The sequence below is a fragment of the Hoplias malabaricus genome, chromosome 3 (genome assembly GCF_029633855.1).
Source record: "Hoplias malabaricus isolate fHopMal1 chromosome 3, fHopMal1.hap1, whole genome shotgun sequence".
NCBI classification, from domain to species: Eukaryota; Metazoa; Chordata; class Actinopteri; order Characiformes; family Erythrinidae; genus Hoplias; species Hoplias malabaricus.
This window is the reverse complement of record NC_089802.1, coordinates 80,789,263-80,810,785: the sequence shown is the minus strand read 5'-3', so window position 1 is coordinate 80,810,785 and position 21,523 is coordinate 80,789,263. Positions and strand designations below refer to the sequence as shown.

The window sequence follows — 21,523 nt, the reverse complement described above, 5'->3', positions numbered from 1 at the left end:
TCTCCATCAGCTTCCTGAGCTTCGTCAGCACTTCCTGCAGTAAATCATACGAACAGATACAGAAACAGTGTTTTCATTTTCATTTCCTCTCGGCTGGAGCCGCGCGAGTGCTGGTGAGTGTTTAGCGAATGCCTGGCGAGTGTTGTAATGTTTCGGCGCAGGCTGAGGCTTGCAGCTGCAGCACCGTGGCGTTAAGCTAAACACAAACAGGTTCTAGAGGAATGTTCAGGTGTAATCCTCCAAAAATGGGGCTTACACAGCGTTAGCTCAGACACTGCTCGGCATTAGAGTCTCCTGAGACATCAGTGAGCAACCGTTAGCGATACGACTTTCCTCTTGGAATAACTGAAGAAGACAAGCCCTGAAACTGTTTTTCTGGGGCAAGAAGAACACATTTCTCAGAAGAGTTGATGATTTTTAGTCGACATGTCGCGCCTCGCGAGATGAAACTCCAGAAATGTTTCTAAACCGTGAGCATAAACTTTCAGAGGCTGACGGAGTCTAAATCGAGACATTTTTCATCTTCACGCCCCTCTGGCCTCAGACTGAAGCGTGTTGTGTTGACGCCGCTGGCTCTGAGAGAAACACACTCCAACACACTGCTAATCAGAGCTAATCGCCGTGTGCTAATGCTAACCGTAGAGTGTTGATCTGAGGCCAGTTTCCCTTCCAGACGCCCAAAGAGATACAATCACACCAACATGACCAAACTGATCCTGGATCATCTTTAACACTTAAAGAAATGAACAAAAACTCATTGAAGGACTCAGGCTAAAGAGAAAGGCTAGTCTTTTGTAATTGTTTGCTAATTTGGTGCGTATTTGCAAGTAACTGGGTCCATACGGGTCCAACCAGGTTCTGTCCAGGGGTTAAACCTTGGGTCCACCTACGGAGGCCCTCCAGAGACAGTTACAGGGACCAGGGCAGGTTAAACATAGCTAAATAACCCCCGTGGACCCCTCTTATACAGAGTGTTACTGGCCCCCCACGTTTATCTGATACAAGCAGTCCTGAGGAAAATTTTATTTCTCAAAGGTTGCTCATAGCATCTCAGGAGACTTAATGATAATTGAGACAAAAAGGAGACGTGAGACACGAGGGAGAGATAAATGAAATAAAGGAGAGAGTAGGGTTTAGTTCAACTTCCAAACTTGAGCACAGTTTATGACTTTACTGAGATCTCCACTAAATCTCAAGGGGAGACACGTGTGAGATCTCTGACATGTCAGGAGACATATTTGAGCAGCAGAAGTATTATGCAGTATATTTCTTTGTTTTTCTATCTGAACTAATTGGTGTCTATGAGAAACTACGAAACTACTGAGGTATTCAGGAGAATTTTTTTATTTTTATTTCCTCTGGGAACCCACCTGTTTCCTACTGACAGCAACTGCCCCCCCCACACCACCCCAGACCCGTGCTCATCCTAAACCCAGCACTAGCCCATTGACCCCACTAGAGGGCGTTGGCCGGAATAAAGAAACAGTCTGAATAGGTCTGCACTTAGCATGATGCTAATGGGTGCACAGGAGCTAAAGCTAAAGAGAAGACCTTTCAGTGTTGTTTTTCAAATTGTGTAAATTGATCACTTTTTAGCCAAAACTAATTTAAAGGACAGCTGCAGAACATCTGCACAGATGCAGTTATTTTTAACCACAGTCCAGACCTCAGCCATGTTTTTACAGGAGCTGCTTTTGTTTCTACCGCAGGTTTCCGCTGAATGTTGGCTCAGGATTAAAGGAGGATTAGTTTAAATATCCGTCACATATAACTTCAGTGGCACTCACAAGTCACAGACAGACGCTAATACACAGGCCCTTTAATAATACTTAAGTATTTTTACTTTGACGTGTTACTTTTTTTTGTGTTATTTATTTTTAATAATGATTTAATTTTAAATCACTTCTAAAGAATTACAATATAAGCAATTAACTAAAATGCATTATAGTTTAATTTATATGTTGTTTTACTGTTTTTTGAAAACAAGCACAAATCTCAGGCTTACAGCAATCAGCCAAAACATTAAAACCATCTCCTTGACTGAAAAGATGTGGATTTAATGTTAATGCTGCTATTTTAGGGAGTGTGATAAAGTGCTAAAGCTAAGCCTAATGTGTTAGCACAGTGTTTCAGTAAGTTATATTTAACTCGACGTAATTATGAATAGAATATGTCTGTTTTCCCCGCCATGTGCTCTCTCTGCACACGGCTCTGTCTGTTGTTGTCCTTGTCTCCTCCCATGTCCCGCCTCCTTGTCCTTAACCCTCGTTATCCGTTTCAGGTGTGTCTCGTTTGTATGTAGTATTTAAGTTCCCTTGTGTCACTTCCTGGGATCGGTCATTCGTTTTGTTTCCGAAGCCACGTTGTATTGTTTGTTTCCAAGTCATGGCGTTTTGTGTCGTTCTCGCTCTCGTTTCATTCCAGTTCCCAGTCTCGTTGTTTTGCTTCCTTTGTCGCGTTGCTCAGTCCAGTCTGTCTGCCCCTCGATTCGGTTTGTTCTGTCTGTTTTCTTCCTTGTGCCTCTCTAGTTTGTTTCTCTGGTCTGTTAGTGTTTCCTTTCCTGTGCTTTGTGTACTTTTGTGGTTTCTGTCTGTAGTCTATTCGCTCTCTCTCTATAAGCTCCCTTTGTCTAGGTTTATCTCTCTGTCTAGTTCCCTCTGTTTAGGTTTAGTCAGTATCTGTCTCTTTAGTCTAGGTCTCTGTTTGATTCTTTCTGTCCAAGTCTGCCTGTCTTTTTGTTTTCTTTGGTTTAAAATAAAGTATTCTGTGTTATAGCAAGTGTGTCCGCCTCCATCAGTCCGCCCCGAGAATTGTGACATCGTTATTTTTACTTGTTTAAAAGACCTACAGGAGCAGATCATGTTGCTATTTGTCCCCTGACTGACTGACAGCGCTAAATACCTCAGATTAGCGGCTAACGCTGTCTGTGTGAGTGATAGGGGAATCTGGGCAGCTTCTAAAGCGCTATCATCACCGAACCCACATGTGAAAGGGTTAAAGTGAGGAGTTAAAGCCTTCTCAGGGCTTCACAGAATTTTTATCCCAGGTCAACTTCAGGTCAGAACTCTCGCTGAAACCCACAGAGACGCTATAAACGGCAGCGGCGGTAATAAATGTTTAATGGGCTGTTAGAGTTCACAGTGATCAAAGTCAGGATTCCCTCATTGCTCTGAACACTTTCTGTAATAAGATTCAAGGCACTAATAACACACGAGGAGGTCTTATAACACATTCAGCTCCATTAACCCTGGTCATTTATTCACTGTGAATTTCTATACAGAGCTGTTATGGAGTCATGCCCATGTACTGAGTTCCAGACCTGACATGGACGCCCACATAAGGAGAGGTGGGTGTGTCTGGACGCCCACATAAGGAGACGTGGGTGTTTCTGGACGCCCATATAAGGAGACGTGGGTGTTTCTGGACGCCCATATAAGGAGACGTGGGTGTTTCTGGACGCCCATATAAGGAGACGTGGGTGTTTCTGGATGACCATATAAGGAGAGGTGGGTGTGTCTGGACGCCCATATAAGGAGAGGTGGGTGTGTCTGGACGCCCACATAAGGAGACGTGGGTGTTTCTGGACGCCCATATAAGGAGACGTGGGTGTTTCTGGACGCCCATATAAGGAGACGTGGGTGTTTCTGGACGCCCATATAAGGAGACGTGGGTGTTTCTGGACGCCCATATAAGGAGACGTGGGTGTTTCTGGACGCCCATATAAGGAGACGTGGGTGTTTCTGGACGCCCATATAAGGAGACGTGGGTGTTTCTGGACGCCCATATAAGGAGAGGTGGGTGTTTCTGGATGACCATATAAGGAGAGGTGGGTGTGTCTGGACGCCCATATAAGGAGACGTGGGTGTTTCTGGACGCCCATATAAGGAGACGTGGGTGTTTCTGGACGCCCATATAAGGAGAGGTGGGTGTTTCTGGATGACCATATTAGGAGTTCCTGTTTTGAGCTGAGATCCTCTATGACAGAACTGAACTGCCTCCATCACACTCTGAAGTAAACAATGCGGCTCAAAATATGAACTGTTATCTTAAAATTGTGCATAATAATGGGAGCAGCTGCACATGAGCCTAAGGTCACCATGCCCAATGCCAAAGGTTCACCAGAGGGGTCAAAAGCCCCCGGCACTGGGCAGAGGAGCAGTGAAACTGAAAACACATTCATTACAGTGTGTCCAATAGTTTATAGGATGGGGTCAGAGACGCAGCGGGCTCCGGGGCAGGGACGGAGCAGAGGGTCGGTCTGATCTGGAGACTCTGGGCCGTACGGGGTGCAGCTCCGACAGCAGATTTTATAACAGATGTGTGATAAAAGGTTATATAACATCTGTACAGAGGGAGCTCAGTCTGTCTGAGAACTTTAAGAGGTTCAGGAGGTTCAGAGAATTACGAACAGGAACAAATTAGCGTCCCTCAGCGGCCAATCAGACAGCCCCCCCTAGAGTGAGCCCCCTAACACAGCAGAACAAAATGATCAAGAGGTTTTAACAGAGATTCACCTTCAGCAGACGACTGCAAACACACCATCACACAGAACACACTCTTATATAAGTGTTGCATAAGTGGAGGTCTCAGAGTTGGAGGATTAAAAGCAGGGGACGCAGACTGTAGAAACCTGGCATCTCCAACATGCTCCAACACTATACACACACATTCTCCAACACTATACACACACATTCTCCAACACTATACACACACATTCTCCATCACTATACACACACACTCCCTAACACTATACACACACACTCTCTAACACTATACACACACATTCTCCAACACTATACACACACACTCTCCATCATTATACGCACACTCTCCATCACTATACACACACACTCTCTAACACTATACACACACACTCTCCATCACTATATGCACACTCTCCATCGCTATACGCACACTCCCTCCAACGATATACGCGCACACTCTCCAACACTATACGCACACTCTCCATCGCTATACGTACACTCTCCATCGCTACACGCACACTCCCTCCAATGCTATACGCGCACTCTCCATCGCTACACGCATACTCCCTCCAACGCTATACGCACACTCTCCATCACTATATGCACACTCTCCATCGCTATACGTACACTCTCCATCGCTACACGCACACTCCCTCCAACGCTATACGCACACTCTCCATCACTATATGCACACTCTCCATCGCTATACGTACACTCTCCATCGCTACACGCACACTCCCTCCAACGCTATACACACACTCCCTCCAACGCTATACGCGCACTCTCCATCGCTACACGCACACTCCCTCCAACGCTATACGCGCACACTCTCCAACACTATACGCACACTCTCCATCACTATACGCACACTCTTCATCGCTATACGTACACTCTCCATCGCTACACGCACACTCCCTCCAACGCTATACGCGCACACTCTCCAACACTATATGCACACTCTCCATCGCTACACGCACACTCTCCATCACTATACGCACACTCTCCATCGCTATACGCACACACACACACTCCAACACTATACGCACACTCTCCATCGCTACACGCACACTCTCTCCAACACTATATGCGCACACTCTCCAACACTACACGCGCACTGTCCATCACTATATGCACACACTCCATCACTACACGCACACTCTACATCGCTACACGCACAGACACACTCCAACCTTATACACACACTCTCCATCGCTATACACACACACGCACACACTCCAACACTATACACACACTCTCCATCGCTATACACACACACGCACACACTCCAACACTATACACACACTCTCCATCGCTATATGTACTCTCCATTGCTATACACACACATACACACACTCCAACACTATACGCACACTCTCCATCGCTATATGCACACACACACACACCAATGCTATACCCACACACTCTCCAACACTATACACACACACACTCTCCAACACTATACACACACACACTCTCCATCGCTATACGCGCACACACACACACACACACACTCCAACACTATACGCACACTCTCCATCGCTATACGCACACTCCCTCCAACGCTATACGCGCACACTCTCCAACACTATATGCGCACTCTCCATCGCTACACGCACACTCTCCATCACTATACGCACACTCTCCATCGCTATACGCACACACACACACTCCAACACTATATGCACACTCTCCATCACTACACGCACACTCTCTCCAACACTACACGCGCACTGTCCATCACTATATGCACACTCTCCATCGCTACACGCACACTCTCCATCGCTACACGCACAGACACACTCCAACCTTATACACACACTCTCCATCGCTATATGCACACTCTCCATCGCTATACGCACACACACACACTCCAACACTATACACACACTCTCCATCGCTATATGCACTCTCCATCGCTATACACACACACGCACACACTCCAACACTATACACACACTCTCCATCGCTATATGCACTCTCCATTGCTATACACACACACACACACACTCCAACACTATACGCACACTCTCCATCGCTATATGCACACACACACACCAATGCTATACCCACACACTCTCCAATGCTATACGCGCACTCTCCATCACTATACGTACACTCTCCATCGCTATACGCACACTCCCTCCAACGCTATACGCGCACTCCCTCCAACGCTATACGCGCACACTCTCCAACGCTATACGCACACACTCTCCATCGCTACACGCACACACTCTCCATCGCTATACACACACACACACTCCAACACTATACACACACTCTCCATCGCTATATGCACTCTCCATCACTACACACACACTCCAACACTATACACACACTCTCCATCGCTATATGCACTCTCCATCGCTATACGCGCACACACACTCCAACACTATACGCACACTCTCCATCGCTATATGCACTCTCCATCGCTATACGCGCACACACACTCCAACACTATACGCACACTCTCCATCGCTTTATGCACACACACACACACACGCTATACCCACACACTCTCCAACACTATACGCACACACTCTCCAACACTATACGCGCACACACACACAACAACACTATACACACACTCTCCATCGCTATACGCACACACTCTCCAACGCTATACGCACACACTCTCCAACGCTATACGCGCACACTCTCCAATGCTATACGCGCACACACACACTCCAAAACTATACGCACACAGTACAACACTATACAACACTATACGCACACAGTACAACACTATACAACACTATACTCACACGCTATACCCACACACTCTCCAACACTATACGCGCACACACACACAACAACACTATACACACACTCTCCATCGCTATACGCACACACTCTCCAACGCTATACGCACACACTCTCCAACGCTATACGCACACACTCTCCAACGCTATACGCACACACTCTCCAACGCTATACGCGCACACACACAATCCAACACTATAAGCACACAGTACAACACTATACAACACTATACTCACACGCTATACCCACACACTCTCCATCGCTAAACGCACACACTCTCCAACGCTATACGAGCGCACTCTCCAACGCTATACGTGCGCACTCTCCAACGCTATACGAGCGCACTCTCCAACACTATACATGCGCACTCTCCAACGCTATACGAGCGCACTCTCCAACGCTATACGAGCGCACTTTCCAACGCTATACGAGCGCACTCTCCAACGCTATACGAGCGCACTCTCCAACGCTATACGTGCGCACTCTCCAACGCTATACGAGCGCACTCTCCAACGCTATACGAGCGCACTCTCCAACACTATACGTGCGCACTCTCCAACGCTATACGAGCGCACTCTCCAACGCTATACGAGCACACTCTCCAACGCTATACGCGCACACATTCTCCAACACTATACGCACACACACAAACACTCTCCAACGCTATACGCGCACACTCTCCAACGCTATACGCGCACACTCTCCAACGCTATACGCGCACACTCTCCAACGCTACACGCGCACACTCTCCAACGCTATACGCGCACTCTCCAATGCTACACGCGCACACATTCTCCAACACTATACGCGCACACATTCTCCAACACTATACGCGCACACATTCTCCAACACTATACGCGCACACATTCTCCAACGCTATACGCACACACACACACACTCTCCAACGCTATACGCGCACACTCTCCAACGCTATACGCGCACACTCTCCAACGCTACACGCGCACACTCTCCAACGCTATACGCGCACACTCTCCAATGCTACACGCGCACACATTCTCCAACACTATACGCGCACACATTCTCCAACACTATACGCGCACACATTCTCCAACACTATACGCACACACACACACACTCTCCAATGCTATACGCGCACACTCTCCAACGCTATACGCGCACACTCTCCAACGCTATACGCACACACTCTCCAATGCTATACGCGCACACTCTCCAATGCTATACGCGCACACTCTCTCCAACGCTATACGCACACACTCTCCAACACTACACGTGCACTCTCTCCAACACTATACGCACACACTCTCTCCAACCCTACACGCGCATACTCTCTCAAACGCTATACTCGCACTCTCTCCAATGCTATACGCGCACACTCTCCAACACTATACACACACACACTTTCTCCAACACTATACACACACTCTCTCCAACACTATACGCGCACACTCTCCAACACTACATGCGCACACTCTCCAACACTATACGCGCACACTCTCCAACACTATACGTGCACTCTCTCCAACACTACATGCGCAATCTCTCCAATGCTATACACGCACTCTCTCCAACACTGTACGCGCACTCTCTCCAACACTACATGCGCACACTCTCCAACACTATACACACACACACACTCTCTCCAACACTATACACGCGCACTCTCCAACACTATACGCGCGCACTCTCCAACACTATACGCGCGCACTCTCCAACACTATACGCGCGCACTCTCCAACACTATACGCGCGCACTCTCCAACACTATACGCGCACACTCTCCAACACTATACGTGCACTCTCTCCAACACTATACGTGCACTCTCTCCAACACTATACGCACACACACTCTCCAACACTATACGCACACACACTCTCCAACACTATACGCACACACACTCTCCAACACTATATGCACACACACTCTCCAACACTATATGCACACACACTCTCCAACACTACACGCACTAAAGGAATCACAAGGCATCTCATGATACGACATTATCATGATTCTGTAAGTGTGCAATATTCAATATTAAGGTTAAGGTAAAACTGTATCCTGCTGTATTTAAAAATGTGGACGTATCTCCAAATGAGGGCGGTGTTTATGACGTGTGTGTGCTGTGTCATATTTCTGTTCTGTGTTTCAGTACAAGGCCAAAGAGTCCATTCATGTGCAATTAAAATAACCACAGGGAGGGGGCGCTGTGGGATCCCACTGACTGCTGATGTCACCATCTGAAATCAGATGGGGGATAAACACAAGCCCAGTCGCCCCCCGCAGTGTGAGTTTAGCGTCGAGTTTGGGTTAAAAGAGAGGAATGAAGCTGAAAACACAAAACTCTCAAAAGCGTCTTCAGCTACGGGGTTTTATCTCTAAATGTGTGTGATTTGAGCCTCAGTTCACTGGAAAATCATCTGCTGCCATGTGTTAAGCCACAAGTGTCTGTTAGCCCTCTGTGTGCACTGTCGCGCTTGGCTGAGCTGAACTGGAAACGTTCAGCATGGATCAGGCTGGGGGTGGAGCCTTCGCAGCATTTGGCTCAAGCAGGTGGTGGTGTGTGCAGAGATTATAGTTTGATACTCCGGAACATTCTCGGCTCTGTTCACACTTGGATCACTTGGACATTCCCCGGACTGTGTCCCGGGGGCAGGATAAAGTCAGGGGAATGTCCAGGACATGGTTACAGACATTTGTGTTCACACACACAGCTCCTCCAGGTAAAGTCCGGAACAGTTCTGAGTTACTGAGCATGTGTGAACGGGTTTAGTTTCATTTCTGCAGGTAAATGCACTGCTAGTCTTTGCATGCATGAAGTGTGTGTGTGTGTGTGTGGTTACTGGAAACTACACTGACTCAGCTCTGTGCATGCATTACCTCTCTCTCACTCACACACACACACTTTGTGACTCCACCCACCTACCCCGTGCTCCTCTGCAGCTGATTAGCTGTTGTTCGTCTGTAACAGGGAGGAAGTGTGTTCACTTGTTTGCATTCTCACCTCGCTCTGTTAGCGAAGCATGCCGACACACAGCGGAACACACACTTACTGTCTGTTACTGATCAGCATCCACAAGTCTGTGGACACCCCTCTGCACTGAGACTGTCCCCCAGTGTGGACACAGTGTGCATCCCCTCTGTACCACAACAGGACGCCGTGGAGCAGCTGCACATCAAATCTAATCATCATAACCCTAACCCTGATGGTGTCACAAAGCATTTTTACAGAAAAACAAAACTAATCCTGTGTCTAAGGTCACCGTGCCCAGTGCCACGCGGGGCCCAGAGGAGTGTCACAGAGTGAACAGAGAGTGGACACAGGGTTTAAAAACTCCAGCAGCACTGCTGTGTCTGATCCACTCTACACCAGCACAACACACACTAACACACCACCACCACGTCAGTGTCACTGCAGCGCTGAGAATGACCCACCACCACATCACACCTGCTCTGTGGGGGTCCTGAGCGCTGAGGAACAGGGGGAGAGGGGGGTGATGAAGTATGCAGAGCAACAGATGAACTACAGTGTGTAAGTATAGATCTATAGAGAGACGGAGCGGACAGTGGAGCTGAGAGCGTGAGTTCAGAGACATGGAGGTGGCTTTAATGTTGTGGCTGATCTGTGTGACGTGAACAGTGCGCTGTTTGTGTTGTTGTTGTTGTTTGTATTAAGTAAATAAACAGTAATCGTGGGTTAAAAAGTGCAGACGTGTGTTTCAGCACTAACCTGAACCACAGTAAACAAAAGGAAACGGACACTACACACACACACACGCACACACTCTAAAACCATGGCCCAGCCCAGCTGGCGCGCGCGAGGCACTGAGACGCTACATAACGGCGGTGTGTGTGTGTGTGTGTGTTTGCCGTTAGCTCGAGCCCGAGCGCGCGCTGATGACGCTGTGGTGAAAGATTAAACACGCTCACCTGTGCGTGCTCACCTGTGTGTGCCGAGCTCGTGCCGCTCCGCGCGGGGGTCCGGGCCGGTTTTCTCGCGCGTTGCGGGAGATCAGATCGGTTCGGTTCTAAAGTAAAACCCAACGCCAACAGCTCACCAACACACCCTCACCACGGCGCGCGGGGGAAGTGAGGGGGGGCGTCTTTAGTCTGAACTCCTGTCTCCTCCTTCTGCTTTAACTCCGCCCCCTCCTGGCTGCGCGCGCTCCTGTTACCTGCAGAGGGCAGGTGAGGTACGTGTGTGTGTGGGTGTGTGTGTGTGTGTGTGTGTTTATAGAGGAGAGAGAGAGAGAGAGAGAGAGAGAAAAGCGAGATAGACACAGAAAGAAAAAGAGAGAAAGAAAGAGATATACAGAGAGAGAGAAAGAAAGAAAGAAAGAAAGAGAGAGATATATACAGAGAGAGAGAGAGAAAGAGAGAGAGAGAGGGTTTTAATTGGACGTTAGTCTGATCAAACAAACCAAATTCCCAAAAAATCTGAGCAAAATATAAACACAAACAGAACACAGTGTTGTGTGATTAATTTAAACTCTGTATTTAAATAAAAATTAACAAAGACCACATTTTAATGTTGAAACTGTGAAAGTTGATTGGGTTTTTTTTTGTTTGTGTGTTTGTTTTTTATTTTTAATTTGATGCCAACAACACGTTCCATAAGAGGCGTGTTTACCACATTTGAGTATTCTGAATAACGATGATATAAACATTAACATTAACAACATTCGGTTTATCCCTGCTACAATTATATAATTTTTTTACGACTGTGTTACAAAACAAAGAAATGAAATTGAATATTGTGAGAACTACAGGGGCATCCCAGTGGAGCAGCAGGTGGTGTTTCTGTTACAGCTCCACGGTCCTGGAGGTTGTAGGTCCCGTGACTGTCTGTGAGGAGTGTGGTGTGTTCTCCCCGCATCTGCGTGGGTTTCCTCCGGGTGACTGTCTATGAGGAGTGTGGTGTGTTCTCTCTGTGTCTGTGTGGGTTTCCTCCGGGTGCTCCGGTTTCCTCCTATGCTCCAAGAACACACGTTTGTAGGTGGACTGGAGACTCAAATGTGTCCATATGTGTGAGTGTGTGTCGAGTGAATGTTTGAGTGTGTGTTGCCCTGTGAAGGATTGGTGTCCCCTCCAGGGTGTGTTCCTGCCTCGCACCCAGTGAATGCAGTGATCCCACCATGACCCTGAACTGGGTAACTGTTTACAGACTAAGAACAGAGCACTTTAACAGCTCTCTATGAGCGTTTGGGAACTGAGGAGACCAGTCACTGTCATTCTAAAAGTGAACTGTTTTCTTCTCCACGCCTCAGGGCTCTGTTACAGTACTTGTGTTTCCTAAAGCCCCAGTTGTTTTCAGTGGGGGGGCAAGTCTGGAGGAGTTTAGCTCCCGGACTCTTTTACTAAGGAGCTGTGCTGTTGTAGTCCACACAGAGCCCATGCCCTCTCCTCTTCAGCGAAGGAACAGTCTCCGTGATTCACACTCCCCCTCAGGGCGTCTGAAATGAGCTCGGCCCAGAGAAGGCGGCATTTCTGGATCCTGTGATAGTGAATATTGTACAGGTGTTGGGCTGTGGTGTGGTGGGCGGGTGTAGAGGTGTTGGGGTGTGGTGTGGTGGGGGGGTGTAGATGTGTCGGGGTGTGTAGAGGTGTTGCGGTGTGGTGTAGATGTGTTGGGGTGTAGAGGTGTTGGGGTGTGGTGAGGTGGTTTAGAGGTGCTGGGGTGTGGTGGGGTGGTGTAGAGGTGTTGGGGTGTGTAGAGATGTTGGGGTGTGGTGGGGGGTGTAGAGGTGTTGGGGTGTTGTGGTGTGGTGGGGGGGTGTAGAGATGTTGGGGTGTGGTGGGGTGTGTAGAAGTGTAGGGGTGTGGTGTGGTGTAGAGGTGTTGGGGTGTGGTGTGGTGTGGTGGGGGGGTGTAGAGGTGTTGGGGTGTGTAGAGATGTTGGGGTGGGGTGGGGTGGGGTGTGGTGGGGGGTGTAGAGGTGTTGGGGTGTTGTGGTGTGGTAGGGGGGTGTAGAGGTGTTGGGGTGTGGTGGGGTGTGTAGAAGTGTAGGGGTGTGGTGTGGTGTAGAGGTGTTGGGGTGTGGTGTGGTGTGGTGGGGGGGTGTAGAGGTGTTGGGGTGTGTAGAGATGTTGGGGTGGGGTGGGGTGGGGTGTGGTGGGGGGTGTAGAGGTGTTGGGGTGTGGTGGGGTGTGTAGAAGTGTAGGGGTGTGGTGTGGTGTGGTGGGGGGGTGTAGAGGTGTTGGGGTGTGGTGTGGGGTGTAGAGGTGTTGGGGTGTGGTGGGGTGGTTTAGAGGTGTTGGGGTGTGGTGTGGTAGGGGGGTGTAGAGGTGTTGGGGTGTGGTGGGGTGTGTAGAAGTGTAGGGGTGTGGTGTGGTGTGGTGGGGGGGTGTAGAGGTGTTGGGGTGTGGTGTGGGGTGTAGAGGTGTTGGGGTGTGGTGGGGTGGTTTAGAGGTGTTGGGGTGTGGTGTGGTAGGGGGGTGTAGAGGTGTTGGGGTGTGGTGGGGTGTGTAGAAGTGTAGGGGTGTGGTGGGGTGGTTTAGAGGTGTTGGGGTGTGGTGTGGGGGTGTAGAGGTGTTGGGGTGTGGTGTGGGGGTGTAGAGGTGTTGGGGTGTGGTGTGGGGGTGTAGAGGTGTTGGGGTGTGGTGGGGTGTGTAGAAGTGTAGGGGGTGTGGTGTGGTGTAGAGGTGTTGGGGTGTGGTGTGGTGGGGGGGTATAGAGGTGTTGGGGTGTGGTGTGGGGGTGTAGAGGTGTTGGGGTGTGTGTGTGTTTGTGTGTGTGTGTGTGTGAGAGAGAGAGAGAGAGGGAGAGAGAGAGAGAGAGAGAGAGAGACTCCTGCTCTATGCGCTGCTGGGATGTCGGGTTTCCATGGGAACGGTGAATCCACCTCTCACCCTGGTGTGTGTTATGTTTTTAACACACACAGCTACTGTACCTGATACACACTCATCACACTGCGCTCGCTCTCTCTCTCTCTCTCTCTCTCTCTCTCACACACACACACAAACACACACACACACTCTCTCTCTCTTTCTCTACCTCAACCCACCCATCTCTCTCTCTCTCTCTCTCTCTCTCTCTCTCTCTCTCTCTCTGATACAACAGTCTTCTTCTCTTTCCTCCAGTGAATACGCCTCTGTGATCGAGGACAGACGTGTCACTGCTGGAAGAGCAAGAGGAAACAGAGAGAGAGAAACAAGAGGAAGAGGAGAGAGGAAAGAAGGAGAGAAGGAAGGAGAGAGTAGAGGAAGTGCACAGAGAAGGAAGACAAAAGACGCAAAAGAAAAGGACATTTCTGAGAGTTCTGAGCATCTGTTCTTCACTCTCAGAGCTGAACCGGGGTTTGGTTTTGCCGGAGGTGTGTGTGTGTGTGTGTGTGTGTGTGTGTGTGTGAGAGAGAGAGAGAGAGAGAGAGAGAGAGAGAAAAGTGTGTGTGTGATGTAGCTCCACTCCCGATAGAGCGACAGATCAAGCAGAGGTAAGCATCCGCTCTCTCTCTCTCTCTCTCTCTCTCTCTCTCTCTCTGTCTCTCTCTCTCTCTCTCTCTCTCTCTCTCTCTCTCTCTCTCTCTCTCTCTCTCTCTCTCTCTCTGTCTCTCTCTCTCTCTCGTCTCTCTCTCTCAGTGTATTACTCTGTGTGTGTGTGTAAGGTGCTCTGTGTGCTATGATTGAGAGACATTAGAGCTGCAGTGTCCTTTTTCTTTCAATCTATAAGTGTGCATATGTGTGTGTGTGTTATTGTGTTTGTTACTGTGTGTTACTGTGTGTGTGTGAGTTAGTGTGTGTTTCTGCGTGTGTTACTGTGTGTGTGTGTGTTACTGTGTGTGTTTCTGCGTGTGCGTGTTACTGTGTGTGTGTGTTACTGTGTGTGTTTCTGTGTGTGTTTCTGCGTGTGTGTGTTACTGTGTGTGTGTGTGTTACTGTGTGAGTTACAGTGTGTGTTACTGTGTGTGTTTCTGCGTGTGTTACTGTGTGTGTGTGTGTTACCATGTGTGTTTCTGCATGTGTTACTGTGTGTGTGTTACTGTGTGAGTTACTGTGTGTGTGTGTTACTGTGTGAGTTACTGTGTGTGTTACTGTGTGAGTTACTGTGTGTGTTTCTGTGTGTGTTACTGTGTGTGTGTGTTACTGTGTGAGTTACAGTGTGTGTTACTGTGTGTGTTTCTGCGTGTGTTACTGTGTGTGTGTGTTACTGTGTGAGTTACTGTGTGTGTTTCTGCGTGTGTTACTGTGTGTGTGTGTTACTGTGTGAGTTACTGTGTGTGTTACTGTGTGTGTGTGTTACTGTGTGAGTTACTGTGTGTGTTTCTGCGTGTTTTACTGTGTGTGTGTGTTACTGTGTGTGTTTCTGCGTGTGTTACTGTGTGTGTGTGTTACTGTGTGAGTTACTGTGTGTGTTTCTGCATGTGTTACTGTGTGTGTGTGTTACTGTGTGTGTTTCTGCGTGTGTTACTGTGTGTGTGAGTTACTGTGTGTGTTTCTGCGTGTGTTACTGTGTGTGTGTGTTACTGTGTGTGTTTCTGCGTGTGTTACTGTGTGTGTGTGTGTTACTGTGTGAGTTACTGTGTGTGTTTCTGCATGTGTTACTGTGTGAGTTACTGTGTGTGTTTCTGCGTGTGTTACTGTGTGTGTGTGTTACTGTGTGTGTTTCTGCATGTGTTACTGTGTGTGTGTGTTACTGTGTGAGTTACTGTGTGTGTTTCTGCATGTGTTACTGTGTGTGTGTGTTACTGTGCGTGTGTGTGTTACTGTGTGTGTTTCTGCGTGTGTTACTGTGTGTGTGTGTTACTGTGTGAGTTACTGTGTGTGTTTCTGCATGTGTTACTGTGTGTGTGTGTTACTGTGTGAGTTACTGTGTGTGTTACTGTGTGAGTTACTGTGTGTGTGTGTTACTGTGTGAGTTACTGTGTGTGTTTCTGCATGTGTTACTGTGTGTGTGTGTTACTGTGTGAGTTACTCTCTCTCTCAGTGTATTACTCTGTGTGTGTGTGTAAGGTGCTCTGTGTGCTATGATTGAGAGACATTAGAGCTGCAGTGTCCTTTTTCTTTCAATCTATAAGTGTGCATATGTGTGTGTGTGTTATTGTGTTTGTTACTGTGTGTTACTGTGTGTGTGTGAGTTAGTGTGTGTTTCTGCGTGTGTTACTGTGTGTGTGTGTGTTACTGTGTGTGTTTCTGCGTGTGCGTGTTACTGTGTGTGTGTGTTACTGTGTGTGTTTCTGTGTGTGTTTCTGCGTGTGTGTGTTACTGTGTGTGTGTGTGTTACTGTGTGAGTTACAGTGTGTGTTACTGTGTGTGTTTCTGCGTGTGTTACTGTGTGTGTGTGTGTTACCATGTGTGTTTCTGCATGTGTTACTGTGTGTGTGTTACTGTGTGAGTTACTGTGTGTGTGTGTTACTGTGTGAGTTACTGTGTGTGTTACTGTGTGAGTTACTGTGTGTGTTTCTGTGTGTGTTACTGTGTGTGTGTGTTACTGTGTGAGTTACAGTGTGTGTTACTGTGTGTGTTTCTGCGTGTGTTACTGTGTGTGTGTGTTACTGTGTGAGTTACTGTGTGTGTTTCTGCGTGTGTTACTGTGTGTGTGTGTTACTGTGTGAGTTACTGTGTGTGTTACTGTGTGTGTGTGTTACTGTGTGAGTTACTGTGTGTGTTTCTGCGTGTTTTACTGTGTGTGTGTGTTACTGTGTGTGTTTCTGCGTGTGTTACTGTGTGTGTGTGTTACTGTGTGAGTTACTGTGTGTGTTTCTGCATGTGTTACTGTGTGTGTGTGTTACTGTGTGTGTTTCTGCGTGTGTTACTGTGTGTGTGAGTTACTGTGTGTGTTTCTGCGTGTGTTACTGTGTGTGTGTGTTACTGTGTGTGTTTCTGCATGTGTTACTGTGTGTGTGTGTTACTGTGTGAGTTACTGTGTGTGTTTCTGCATGTGTTACTGTGTGTGTGTGTTACTGTGCGTGTGTGTGTTACTGTGTGTGTTTCTGCGTGTGTTACTGTGTGTGTGTGTTACTGTGTGAGTTACTGTGTGTGTTTCTGCATGTGTTACTGTGTGTGTGTGTTACTGTGTGAGTTACTCTCTCTCTCAGTGTATTACTCTGTGTGTGTGTGTAAGGTGCTCTGTGTGCTATGATTGAGAGACATTAGAGCTGCAGTGTCCTTTTTCTTTCAATCTATAAGTGTGCATATGTGTGTGTGTGTTATTGTGTTTGTTACTGTGTGTTACTGTGTGTGTGTGAGTTAGTGTGTGTTTCTGCGTGTGTTACTGTGTGTGTGTGTGTTACTGTGTGTGTTTCTGCGTGTGCGTGTTACTGTGTGTGTGTGTTACTGTGTGTGTTTCTGTGTGTGTTTCTGCGTGTGTGTGTTACTGTGTGTGTGTGTGTTACTGTGTGAGTTACAGTGTGTGTTACTGTGTGTGTTTCTGCGTGTGTTACTGTGTGTGTGTGTGTTACCATGTGTGTTTCTGCATGTGTTACTGTGTGTGTGTTACTGTGTGAGTTACTGTGTGTGTGTGTTACTGTGTGAGTTACTGTGTGTGTTACTGTGTGAGTTACTGTGTGTGTTTCTGTGTGTGTTACTGTGTGTGTGTGTTACTGTGTGAGTTACAGTGTGTGTTACTGTGTGTGTTTCTGCGTGTGTTACTGTGTGTGTGTGTTACTGTGTGAGTTACTGTGTGTGTTTCTGCGTGTGTTACTGTGTGTGTGTGTTACTGTGTGAGTTACTGTGTGTGTTACTGTGTGTGTGTGTTACTGTGTGAGTTACTGTGTGTGTTTCTGCGTGTTTTACTGTGTGTGTGTGTTACTGTGTGTGTTTCTGCGTGTGTTACTGTGTGTGTGTGTTACTGTGTGAGTTACTGTGTGTGTTTCTGCATGTGTTACTGTGTGTGTGTGTTACTGTGTGTGTTTCTGCGTGTGTTACTGTGTGTGTGAGTTACTGTGTGTGTTTCTGCGTGTGTTACTGTGTGTGTGTGTTACTGTGTGTGTTTCTGCGTGTGTTACTGTGTGTGTGTGTGTTACTGTGTGAGTTACTGTGTGTGTTTCTGCATGTGTTACTGTGTGAGTTACTGTGTGTGTTTCTGCGTGTGTTACTGTGTGTGTTTCTGCATGTGTTACTGTGTGTGTGTGTTACTGTGTGAGTTACTGTGTGTGTTTCTGCATGTGTTACTGTGTGTGTGTGTGTTACTGTGCGTGTGTGTGTTACTGTGTGTGTTTCTGCGTGTGTTACTGTGTGTGTGTGTTACTGTGTGAGTTACTGTGTGTGTTTCTGCATGTGTTACTGTGTGTGTGTGTTACTGTGTGAGTTACTGTGTGTGTTACTGTGTGAGTTACTGTGTGTGTGTGTTACTGTGTGAGTTACTCTCTCTCTCAGTGTATTACTCTGTGTGTGTGTGTAAGGTGCTCTGTGTGCTATGATTGAGAGACATTAGAGCTGCAGTGTCCTTTTTCTTTCAATCTATAAGTGTGCATATGTGTGTGTGTGTTATTGTGTTTGTTACTGTGTGTTACTGTGTGTGTGTGAGTTAGTGTGTGTTTCTGCGTGTGTTACTGTGTGTGTGTGTGTTACTGTGTGTGTTTCTGCGTGTGCGTGTTACTGTGTGTGTGTGTTACTGTGTGTGTTACTGTGTGTGTTTCTGCGTGTGCGTGTTACTGTGTGTGTGTGTTACTGTGTGTGTTTCTGCGTGTGTTACTGTGTGTGTTTCTGCGTGTGTGTGTTACTGTGTGTGTGTGTTACTGTGTGAGTTACAGTGTGTGTTACTGTGTGTGTTTCTGCGTGTGTTACTGTGCGTGTGTTACTGTGTGAGTTACTGTGTGTGTTTCTGCATGTGTTACTGTGTGTGTTACTGTGTGAGTTACTGTGTGTGTTTCTGTGTGTGTTACTGTGTGTGTGTGTTACTGTGTGAGTTACAGTGTGTGTTACTGTGTGTTTTTCTGCGTGTGTTACTGTGTGTGTGTGTTACTGTGTGAGTTACTGTGTGTGTTTCTGCATGTGTTACTGCATGTGTTACTGTGTGTGTGTGTGTTACTGTGCGTGTGTGTGTTACTATGTGTGTTTCTGCATGTGTTACTGTGTGTGTGTGTTACTGTGTGAGTTACTGTGTGTGTTTCTGCGTGTGTTACTGTGTGTGTGTGTTACTGTGTGAGTTACTGTGTGTGTTTCTGCGTGTGTTACTGTGTGTGTGTGTTACTGTGTGAGTTACTGTGTGTGTTTCTGCGTGTGTTACTGTGTGAGTTACTGTGTGTGTTACTGTGTGTGTGTGTTACTGTGTGTGTTTCTGCGTGTTTTACTGTGTGTGTGTTACTGTGTGTGTTTCTGCGTGTGTTACTGTGTGTGTGTGTTACTGTGTGAGTTACTGTGTGTGTTTCTGCGTGTGTTACTGTGTGTGTGTGTTACTGTGTGAGTTACTGTGTGTGTTTCTGCATGTGTTACTGTGTGTGTGTGTTACTGTGTGAGTTACTGTGTGTGTGTGTTACTGTGTGTGTTTCTGCATGTGTTACTGTGTGTGTGTGTTACTGTGTGAGTTACTGTGTGTGTTTCTGCATGTGTTACTGTGTGTGTGTGTTACTGTGTGTGTTACTGTGTGAGTTACTGTGTGAGTTACTGTGTGTGTGTGTTACTGTGTGAGTTACTGTGTGTGTTACTGTCTGTGTTTCTGCGTGTGTTACTGTGTGTGTGTGTTACTGTGTGTGTTACTGTCTGTGTTTCTGCGTGTGTTACTGTGTGTGTGTGTTACTGTGTGTGTTTCTGCGTGTGTGTGTTACTTTGTGTGTTTCTGCGTGTGTTACTGTGTGTGTTTCTGCGTGTGTGTGTTACTGTGTGTGTGTGTTACTGTGTGAGTTACAGTGTGTGTTACTGTGTGTGTTTCTGCGTGTGTTACTGTGCGTGTGTGTGTTACCATGTGTGTTTCTGCATGTGTTACTGTGTGTGTGTTACTGTGTGAGTTACTGTGTGTGTTACTGTGTGAGTTACTGTGTGTGTTTCTGCATGTGTTACTGTGTGTGTTTCTGCGTGTGTGTGTTACTGTGTGAGTTACTGTGTGTGTGTGTTACTGTGTGAGTTACTGTGTGTGTGTGTTACTGTGTGTGTTACTGTGTGAGTTACTGTGTGTGTTTCTGCGTGTGTGTGTTACTTTGTGTGTTTCTGCGTGTGTTACTGTGTGTGTTTCTGCGTGTGTGTGTTACTGTGTGTGTGTGTTACTGTGTGAGTTACAGTGTGTGTTACTGTGTGTGTTTCTGCGTGTGTTACTGTGTGTGTGTGTTACTGTGTGAGTTACTGTGTGTGTTTCTGCATGTGTTACTGCATGTGTTACTGTGTGTGTGTGTGTTACTGTGCGTGTGTGTGTTACTATGTGTGTTTCTGCATGTGTTACTGTGTGTGTGTGTTACTGTGTGAGTTACTGTGTGTGTTTCTGCGTGTGTTACTGTGTGTGTGTGTTACTGTGTGAGTTACTGTGTGTGTTTCTGCGTGTGTTACTGTGTGTGTGTGTTACTGTGTGAGTTACTGTGTGTGTGTGTGTTACTGTGTGTTTTACTGTGTGTGTGTGTTACTGTGTGTGTTTCTGCGTGTGTTACTGTGTGTGTGTGTTACTGTGTGAGTTACTGTGTGTGTGAGTTACTGTGTGAGTTACTGTGTGAGTTACTGTGTGTGTTACTGTGTGTGTTACTGTGTGTGTGTGTTACTGTGTGAGTTACTGTGTGTGTTTCTGCGTGTGTTACTGTGCGTGTGTGTGTTACTGTGTGTGTTTCTGCATGTGTTACTGTGTGTGTGTGTTACTGTGTGAGTTACTGTGTGTGTTTCTGCGTGTTTTACTGTGCATGTGTGTGTTACTGTGTGAGTTACTGTGTGTGTTTCTGCGTGTTTTACTGTGCATGTGTGTGTTACTGTGTGTGTGTGTTACTGTGTGAGTTACTGTGTGTGTTTCTGCGTGTTTTACTGTGCATGTGTGTGTTACTGTGTGTGTTACTGTGTGTTTTACTGTGAGTGTGTGTTACTGTGTGTTTTACTGTGCGTGTGTGTGTTACTGTGTGTGTTACTGTGTGTTTTACTGTGAGTGTGTGTTACTGTGTGTGTGTGTGTGTGTGTGTTATGTCCCTACACAATTTCTGACCACAGGTTCTCGCTGTGTGCATTATTTATAGTGTGTGTGTGTGTGTGTGTGTGCCTAGTGTGTAAACCCTGATGGACACAGGGATGGACAGAATAATGGTGGGAGGAGGAAGAGGAGTGCTGAAGAAAAGCAGGTACATCGTGCCCTGTTTCCTCTTTGTGGAGGTGAGTTTACGAAGGAATAATGACCTCAGAGCACACCGCCATCGCATCATCACATGACATCACAGCGGTGCATCATCACATGACATCAAA

General features: G+C 47.2%; 1 protein-coding gene across 2 annotated transcripts in view; it reads right to left on the bottom strand.

Annotated features, from left to right (window-relative positions):
- palm3 (paralemmin 3) overlaps window positions 1-11,306 on the bottom strand; it is a 31,869-nt gene extending 20,563 nt beyond the window's left edge. Inside the window, exon 1 of one of the 2 annotated variants that reach the window (XM_066665034.1) lies at window positions 11,165-11,306. The gene's annotated coding sequence lies outside the window, so the exon portion shown is untranslated. Of the gene's footprint in view, window positions 1-11,150 lie in introns of both variants that reach the window. The other variant, XM_066665035.1, reaches the window with a different exon arrangement.
- Between the last annotated feature and the right edge of the window lie 10,217 nt (window positions 11,307-21,523).